Source organism: Fukomys damarensis, unplaced genomic scaffold (genome assembly GCF_012274545.1).
Source record: "Fukomys damarensis isolate Sample0158 unplaced genomic scaffold, DMR_v1.0_HiC HiC_scaffold_4, whole genome shotgun sequence".
Lineage (NCBI taxonomy): Eukaryota > Metazoa > Chordata > Mammalia > Rodentia > Bathyergidae > Fukomys > Fukomys damarensis.
This window is the reverse complement of record NW_022900916.1, coordinates 32,125,364-32,134,899: the sequence shown is the minus strand read 5'-3', so window position 1 is coordinate 32,134,899 and position 9,536 is coordinate 32,125,364. Positions and strand designations below refer to the sequence as shown.

The 9,536-nt window shown below is 43.8% G+C and overlaps 1 pseudogene; it reads right to left on the bottom strand.

Moving 5' to 3' along the window:
- Positions 1–8,090: 8,090 nt before the first annotated feature.
- Positions 8,091–8,757, bottom strand: LOC104865013 (annotated as a pseudogene).
- Between the last annotated feature and the right edge of the window lie 779 nt (positions 8,758–9,536).

The following is a 9,536-nucleotide window of genomic DNA, read 5'->3' as shown; positions in this document are numbered from 1 at the left end:
ATCCGGTCCGCTGCGGAGGGGCCAAGCAGTTAGCGAAGCCGCGGAGCGCACCGCGGCTCTGGGGCCAAGACCCTGCCCCGCACAGCAGGCGGAGAGGGTCCCCCTTCACCCCGGGGGCCGCAGAGACAGCGTCCCGCTCCAGCTTGTCCGGTGCTGCCAAGAGCTGACCCTGTGCCGCTCCTCCTAGAGCTGCAGGGACGTCGTGCGCCCAGGCTAAGACACCCGCGTCCCGCTTCCCAGAGGGTGACGTGGCCTGTCCCTCGGGTCCCCCAGCTTTAAGCCCCGGGGCTTTTGGTGCGCTTGGCAGCCGCGACTGAGAGGCGAGCGCGTCGAGCAGCTGCTGGCACGGGAAGGGCGGGTGATGGACGCGCCCTTCAGGGCCGGTGTGTGAACACCTGTTCACCCGGGACCCACGGCGGCAGGGGGAAGAGCAGGGGGAGAGGACTGTGCCCTCCCGGAGTAGAGAGAAGTGTGCCCAAGGTGGAGCGCCGTCTGTCCCCTCTGCCTGTCTCAGCGCAGGACTGACTCGCGCTTGTTTCCTCCCATATGCGCCAAAACCTGCTCTCCCTGGGACTGTGTCCAGCACTGCCCGCCCGCGAAGGCGCCGCAGACGCCGAGCCTGGTTACTGCTCACCGGGTCTGAGCAGGCAGGCAGAGGCGGAAAGCCTTGCAAATAGAAGAACCTGGCTGGTCTCTTCTCTCCTCTCTTCTCCTCTCTTCTCTCCTCTTCTCTTTCTCCTCTCTCTTTCTTTCTTTCCTTTCCCTTTCCTCTTCTTCCTCCTCCTCCTCTCTCTTTCCTTCTTCTCTCTTCTATTTTTTAAAAAGATAGCCCTATTTAGCCCCCAGCAAAATATGTGCCACCCCCTTATGCACTCTGCCCCCACCCCGTGCCCTATCTCGATGACTAGGTGCCCAGCTGCCCAACCAAGAACAGCACTGCGCCTGCTCAGAATCCTGGCTCAGGCTTCTTTCTGAAACTCTAGGCAGTCAGGATCAGGGGTTCCTGTGGGGAGGAGAGATTGCAACAGGAGATTATTCTCTCCGGCTCCCTTCTGGCAGATAAGAGTGCTAAGAAGAGAAGCAGCTGGCTGAATGTCTAGAGAAGAAGCAGGCGAACACACAGGGGAAGCTCCTGGACTGGATCTCTGTTCATAAAAAACTCGAGAGGAGTGGGGTTTCCAGGCATAGGCCCCAGAGGGTTGGTGGGTTTTTGTTTTTTTTTTTTTTGTTTTTTTTTTTTCCTCACTGGGATGCACAAATCCAGAGCGTGCTCTCTCCTTGTGTGACCAGTGCACCTGAGGGTGCTGTGTGGTGTACGGGTGAGTAGCTGTGCAGACCCCATGGCCTTAGTCACCCTTCCTGTGTCCTGTTGCACCCTGGCCTGGAAATCCCCCCACTGCCCCATGGCACGACCCGTGGCCCTGAGACAGACAGCTTTCTTTTTCACAGGGCTCTTCCTGTGCCCCACTGTCTGCATCCTAAGAACCCTTGATGTGTTCATGTACTTCCTGACATCACAGACTCCACACACTGCCAAACCGTGCTTTTTAAACTATCTCACCCAAAGAGGGGGAAATAGTTCAGTAGGATCCAGAAGTTTGCCCTGGATAAGTATGTACAGGTGGGCATCCTTGCATTTTCATGACACCAGGCTACCTTAGTCTCCCACGTGAAAAGTCCCCCCTCTTCTAAATTCTTCATAACTATTGCTGTCATTCAAGTTGACTAGGTCTCTCTTTTATAGATTTTAGCAACCAGTATTTAATTTCTTGTGGGCTTGTCCTTTCCCCTTCATCAGTTTCTCCTTTCTCCTTTTATACACATCTCCTTTGTCTCAACAAAGAAGTGTGGTAGGTAGGACAGGCAAGGTTGCTCCAGGAGGACCAGAAGCCTATGCTCTTTCTACACAAGCCTCCTTAGCTCTTAGCATAAGGCTTCCATTTTTCAGGGTTCTTCATGGCTCCAGAGGGCTGCTGGAGTTCTGAAGACTGTTTCATCATTCCAATTAAGAAGGAGAAGAAGGATAGCAAAAGAATATTCCATCCACATGATCTGACCCCTTAAAGCATAATTATGGAAGTCTCATGCTGACCACTTCTAGATTTGAGAACTGGTCCTTCTTAAAAGAGTGTGTCAACACCTAGAACAAAGTCAGGTCTTGTGAGTAAAGGAAGAACAAAGAGGGTGTTAGCTAGGCAACTAGTTATGCCTCTACCTCTGCTTCCACCCACATCCTTCTGTCCTTTTCTGGGGCCTTATACTTTTCCTCTAAGCTTTCTCTTTCTACTATCATTTTCCTCTTTGATCACATTTGTGAATAAACCCTTTGAGCTGTCTTCGATTACATGAGACTGTGAATATGGAAAGCACTTTGTAGAAAACAATGCTATTAATTAATTATTCCTCCCATTGACTGCTCTTTCTGGCCCTCCCTTTTCCTATGAGCCTCAGAATCTGTTGATTTCCCATTCTCTGGATCACACCTAGACCAATACCCCTGCCTCCAAGCTAATTTCCCACGTTTCCTCCTCCCAGCCCATTTTTCCAATGCCAAATTAATTTTCCTAAAACACTCCAACACACCAATCCCTTGGGGTATAACTTTCATAGTTCTCATTTTCTGTCTGATACATAAAATGCATTCTAACTTTTCATTCTTCTAAATCATTCACATTAAGAATAAAAACAACTGCTCGCATCATAAAACACTTCTGAATTTGCAAAGTATTTTTCACATATTCACCTAAGGTAGTCCTAAGACCATTGTCCTCAAGAGGTAATAATTCTTATGGTCTTTATTTTACCTGAGAGTGAGACCCAAGCAAATTTTATTGCTTACCCATGGGCACAGAGCTAATAGACATAGGTGGTACATTGGAAAAACAAAGTGTTTGTTTTCTACTTTACATCACAACCAACACAGAAGACATCCGTAACCCTAAAAGTGTGGGAATTTCTACCCGAGTGTCAGATCCCCCAGGCTGAGTGCTCAGTCCCAAGATTGTCCTCCATTTTTGATGCCAATTGCACGCCCCAGTTTATTTTACCTGTATTTCTGATCAGCCGGCTATCAATTGTTTGCCACAACCTCCACCACACATTCAGCTAATTTGTTAGCTTGGCTCACAGAAATCAAGGAAACACATTTGTTGCTTTCTTATAGAGAATACTACACAGAGTACAGATGAAAAGATGCAATAGGGCCTGGCATGTGAGAAGCGGGCAGAGTTTCCATGCCCTCCACTGGCACAGCACTGTCCAGCAACCCCCATCTGATCAGCTATGCAGAAGATCATGAACTCTGTCCTTTTGGGTTTCTACAAAGATTTCATTCCAGGGATGTGATTGAAGCACGGGCACCTGTACCCCAGTGTCACTGGACACAAAGGGTTGATCTAACGCTAGTAGACTGGTGGGCCAGTTCTTTTTAACATTTTTCATGGATTTATTGCTCCACATTCCTCCCATCAGGATCTGGGGCAGGATCCTTCTGGGTTGAGTAAGTTTTTACAGACTACTAACAGACAAGGAGGATCAGAGGATTTCTTTATGGCCAGCTGTGAGACAGAAGGAGGGGGAATACTAGAGTTTCTATGACCCATCTTAGGGAAGAGAAATTGTAGCTTCTGTAATCCGCCTTGAAAGAGAAATTGTAGCTTCTATAATCTGCCTTGAAGATGAAGTTGAGGCAAGAATCATGGGTCAAACACACACACACACACACACACACACACACACACACACACACACATATCTCCATCCTAATATCACAGCTGGGCGAACTTGATTCATAGTATTTTACCTTCTGGAAATATTCCACCCTCCCATAGTTGGCCTGTGTTTATGATCTATAGTCCATTTTCTTAATCCAAAAAAATCACATTTCATTGTATCAATGATCAATGGTTTTATTTATTTTATTATCTGTTTTATTTAAAGCAATGATAAAGTTTGTTTAAATGGTTTCTTGGGAATTAATCTATGCCTGAAAGCATTTCCAATATGGTGAAGACAGGTGTGGAGGGCCAGGAACCAAAACACCCCCAACCTGCCCAGCTCCAGAGCTCTGTCTGAAAAGCAAGGACACGCAAGAGTTCCTCTGCTGCAGGAATACATCCTGTAGTTGAAGTCTGTTTACCATTTCTTTCTGCTCTCAGAAGGCCTCGCAGGGTTCCATCTGTTAGAGATTTCTCTCTTCTCTTCCCCAGCCTCTCAAAGTCATATGTGCTTCCAGGCCACCTCCTACAGGAAGTCTCCCAGGTCCCTCTAGCAGTGATGGCATCTTGCTGCTCTGAATGCTCAGTCCTGTCACAGTTAACTCAATTTCTACCTCCTAAATCAGGCGATATTCATATTTAACTGACAGATTTGACTAGATTATATCTCCCCTCAGACCAAAGTCAATGCTTTTTTTTCCTCTTTGTGTCTCTGCGGTGCACAGAGGTGAAATTCTTGACCTGTGGACTGTGGTTGGGGATATGAGCTCTGGTTTTATTAAAGAATAACCTCAATTCAAAGGCAAAGCAGCAGGAACTTTTCACACCCAACAACACTTGACACTGAGCAACCACAGTAAGGTTCGGATTTTTCACCCTTGAAGTGAGAATAATGACACATATGTCATAGGGATTTTGTGAAGATGAAACAAAATCATTTCTGAAAAAGTCCTTAGTTTGCTTCCTGATTCAAAGTAAGCAAGCTATGGATGAAGTAAGCAAGCCATTTTCCACTACTGTAGTAATGTGGTGCATACTTATTAACTGCTGCTAAAACTAATTTTAGTATATGTGATGCCAGAGCCAGCACAACTCCTGCTAAAACTAAACAATATGAGTAGCAATATTTCATGAAGTTCAGATTAGATCTGGGTATCATGCTGTGAAACAAATTTAGTCTAGTGTATGTAATCAATAAATTTAAATATCATAAAAATTAGAATCCATTCCATATAGCCTCAGTACTAGTTTATCTGAAACTTTCACATACACACACCCACCCACTCACCCACCCCCCCACACACACTCACACACACACACACAGCAGTGTATATCTTATGACACCAAATATTAAGAAAGTTAGAAAACCACTGATCTGGAAGATACCTGTTGTTAGTCAGCCTTTTGTCACTGTGAAAAAATACCAAAGAAAAACAACTTAAAGAAGAAAATGTTTATTTTGGCTCACGGTTTCAGGAGTTTCAGTCCATGGTTTTATGAAGTGAGGCAGAAACATCAGGGTAGAAGGGAGTGGTAGAGGAAAGTACTCCCCTCACAGTGGCCTGGAAGTATAAAGTAAGGAAAATAGCCAGAAAGGAAAGGGCTAGAGATAAAATATAGGCCCCAATATTAGACTATTCCCAAGATCCACTTCCTTTAACTTACCTTACCTCCCATTTCCATCACTTTCCAGTAATGCCATCAAATTATGACCTCATCAGTGGGTTAATTTACTGATGAATTTAGAGCTGTTATTATTCCATCACTTACCAAAAGCCCATCAGCAATCAAGCCTTCAATGCAATGAGCCTTTTGGGTACATTTTGGATCCCAACCATAACACTTGTGGTAGGAAAAAGAAGTATGAAAAGTCCTAAGAACTTAGGCTCTGCAAGGCCCAAGCCTTGCTTCTGAACTGTTCTGTGTATTACCTCAGATGTCACCATGCCAGAAAGATGAGAATTTTGGGGAAAATCTCCTACATTGTCCTACATTGTCTCCTACATTTCTGCCAATTTCCAGAGATGACTTTTCAGTTAATCTTGATTATCATCTTGAGTGGAGACAGAGACTCCTGGAGAAGTGATTAGATTGTGAGGACATTGACCTCATCAATAGGTTGATTCATTAATGAGTTTAAAACTCAATAGACCATTAAGAGGGGCCTGACCAGAGGAAGTGGGACATGGGAGCATGCCTCTGGGACTATATCTGGTCCTTGGCCCCCTCCTTTTGCATTCTTCCCCTGTGCTCTGCCTCCCAGAGGCCATGAGTTGAACTCCTTTGCTACACCATGCTTTTCCACCATGATGTTCCTGCCTTGCAGCCAGCCAATCCTGAGCTAGAATGTTTGAAACTATGAGCCAAAATAAACCCGTTCTCCTTTAAGTTGTAAGTATCAGATATTTTGTCCCAGCAAGCTGACTAATACAGAACAGAAACCTCTTCTCAGGTGCTAAGTTTATTACTTTCCAGTATTTGAAAAAAGTTGCACTATATGTAAGCAGTCTTCTGGGAAATGATGTGGAAGCAGGATCCTTTTAATATTAGGAAGAAGAGAAGCCCATTCAGAGATCTTATAGTGAAGTCTAAAGGAGGAATAATAATAATAATTATAATAATAATAATAATAATAATAATAATAATAATAATAATAATGGTCTACAGGACCCCTCAGCATTGCCTGCATGAATCCAATCCAACACTGAATTCATCAGGACTCCTAAGTTTTCCTTGGCATCACAAGGTTCTGGAATATCAGTTTCAGTATCCAACTTCACCTGCTGAACTACTTGGCTACTTCATTTGATGGCCCATGAGCACTCCTGGTGTGTTAACTTGAGACATGTTCTACAGCACTGTGGGAGACAGCTTTTTATAAAATCAACTCAGAAAGGTGTGTTTTAGATCATGGTTTTGGAGGTTTCAGTCCCTGGCCAATTGGCCCTGTTACCTTGTGCCTGTGATGATACATCATGGTGCAGATGCATGGCAGGGCAAAGCTACTTACTTCATGGCTGGTAGTGTAAAAAAAAAGGAAAGAAGTGATTAGAGTCCCAAAATTCAAGGGCACATTCCAGTGACTGAAAACCTCACACTGTTCTCCACCTGTTAAAGTTGCAACCAGTAGCATCATAGTCTGGAGACAAAGCCTTTAGCACATGGGCGTATGTGGGATGTTCTAGAACTAAACTGTGACACTAAACATGAATAGTCTTGGGGGTTACAGATAAAGGTTACAGTAACAAGCTCTGCCTGGATCGTACTGATTTCCACCTCTAAGTTGGATTCAGACAATGCAATAGAATAGGAGAAGGAGGAATTTCAGAGGCTTGCTAGTACTGGCAACAAGAAGAATGTGCAAAGTAGCAACATGACCTGCAGCAGCCTTTGTGGAGCAGGCGGTCAAGAAGTTCCACAAATGGGTGATGTGCTGAGACACAGTGGTTATTATTATTATTTTTTACCCTTGGAGTATTCAGTGCTGTAGCCAAAAAGTTGGACGTAGATGCCAAAGACCTGGTATCTGTCATTAGAGAGCAGGGATTCTTAACTGCATTGGCATTCTTCCAGGATCAATTCCGAAATACACCCACTCTCAAATCCCATTTCCTTAACATTCCATGATTTCATCAAAACACAAGTGAAGTAAATTAGTCATAAGAGACTTTCATGTGTTTGTGTGACACATGACTTGGTTTAACAGGGGACATTCTGGTGACTCACATGCGGGGACTGCCACTCCTCACTTGTTAAGGAGAAACCCAAGCATGCTGTCACTTTGGTGTGCTTGTTAAAGATGAAAAAAATGTGTCTTTGTGGATGTTCTACCAGGTCATCTCCCAGATTTAGAAAATAAAGAGTATCTTCCAATGAATTTTAAAATTTTTTTAAAAATTACTTTTGTCGGTACATTTTTGGCATACATAATGATCATATTCATCATAGTGAATTTGTCCTTGTACATAATATACCTCATTTTTTTTTTTGCCTCCAACCAAGTTAGCCTTTTATTCTTTTGGCAAGCTCTTCCAGGGTTAACCATTTCCACAGTACATGATGAAATACAAGGTTCCACTTCAAAGGCTGGCACTCCTATGAGCATAGTCTTTTCCCCTTCACTACAACTCAGAATTAAAACTTTGGTTCTTGTCTTAGATTCCAATCCCAGTAGTTTCCACTGCAGATGTTATCTGGAAAGTCTCATGCTTTCTACCAGTGGTCCTGTGACCCGCCTATATCTTCTCCACGAACACAATGATGGATTTAGTTTGTACATGTGTTAAACTAAGAGGCATTCTCTCAAATGAGTTTATTTTTAGACAATCTACATGACATGTTTTGTTTTTTTCCCCTAGAAAACAATGCCTCCATTCCAAATAAACCATGGTCAAAATAAATGAAGCATTCTAGATGACATCGGTCCCATTTGTCTAAAATCCTGGTGTTGTGTGGATGACAAGCAACAGCCAGTTATGACAAGTGATAGATCCAAGGTAACCTCCAAATCCATTAACACTGTTCCATTTCTAAACCATCCTTAAAGAAAATCATAAAGGGGGTCACACCATCCTCACGATAGTCCAGGAGAGCAGCCATGCCATCTGGATTCATGTTTGCCCCAATAAAGAACTGATAGTTTTAAAATTAGCAAGGATGTTCTTGATTTGTTCTGCAGCCCCTCTCATAAAAGGTTTTACTCTTTCTGATCTTTGTTATTCAAGTTTTCCTTTGATTGATTTCATATAATATTTGATGTACTTCTTGTAGGCCTTTTGTGAAGCTGTTTTCCTACAAGTGATGGTTCATGGCAATATCAACACCAAGGACAACTGTGCTTTCAGTACCTTCTCCCTGCTGACCTTCTGTGGAGGCATTTCCACTAATGAGTGAGTCATCAATGTCACCCTCCGTTCTACTGACCATCTTGCCCTCCACCTCCAGGCACAGCCCACCCATGATCACCCAGATATTGTAAATGTCTCAGGATATCTCATCGTGGCTGATGGGGTCCCGATAGATAATCATGATGGTGGCTGAAGGGAGATTTGGCCATGCTAGCTTAGCAGGAGCCCAGGGCTGAGAGAGAGAGAGAGAGAGAGAGAGAGAGAGAGAGAGAGAGAGAGAGAGCAGCGCAACAGGAGCAATGCATGGGGGAGAGGGGAATGGGCGGGAAAGGCCCTCTCAGCTGCTCCTCTACCTCAATTCTTTTTTACAAACTTTTCTTAACATACTTAGACCTCCTAGTTTTCTTGCTAGCTTTCCTGGCATGGAAAACTTTTTCCAATGAATTTTTAATGTGTTTTTCTCTAATATAAATGGAGATGTCCAAGTAAAGACACATAGTGCCCAGCAGGTGACTATGTAAGAGGATCCCACGTCATGTTAAAAGGGTCTTATGGAAATGCAGACCACTCAGCACCTTCTGAGGAGCTGAAATTTGGGGCAATATTCAATGTTGCAGCAATAGAAAATGGGTAAAAACAAGTGATGATACCAGTTCTTTGATTTATAGATAGGAAAAATATTACAACATGCTTTTAAAGTCATACATAAACAATGTATTATTTGTGAATGTAGATTGTTTTCATACCACTGTTGCCTATGGTCAGAGGTCCTCTTTGACATGGAGCTGGAGAAGACAGGGCAGGAAAAAGCAATTTAAACTACTACTAAAACCCCTTCCCACCCTAAATACCTCCCACAGAAGAAGGACATGAACATTAATGAACAATTATCAGAACTGTTAATGATTATCATCACACTGGCCTTCCTCGCACTTCACCTTGTGTACTCCTCCCAACAGTGCAGAGAGATGGG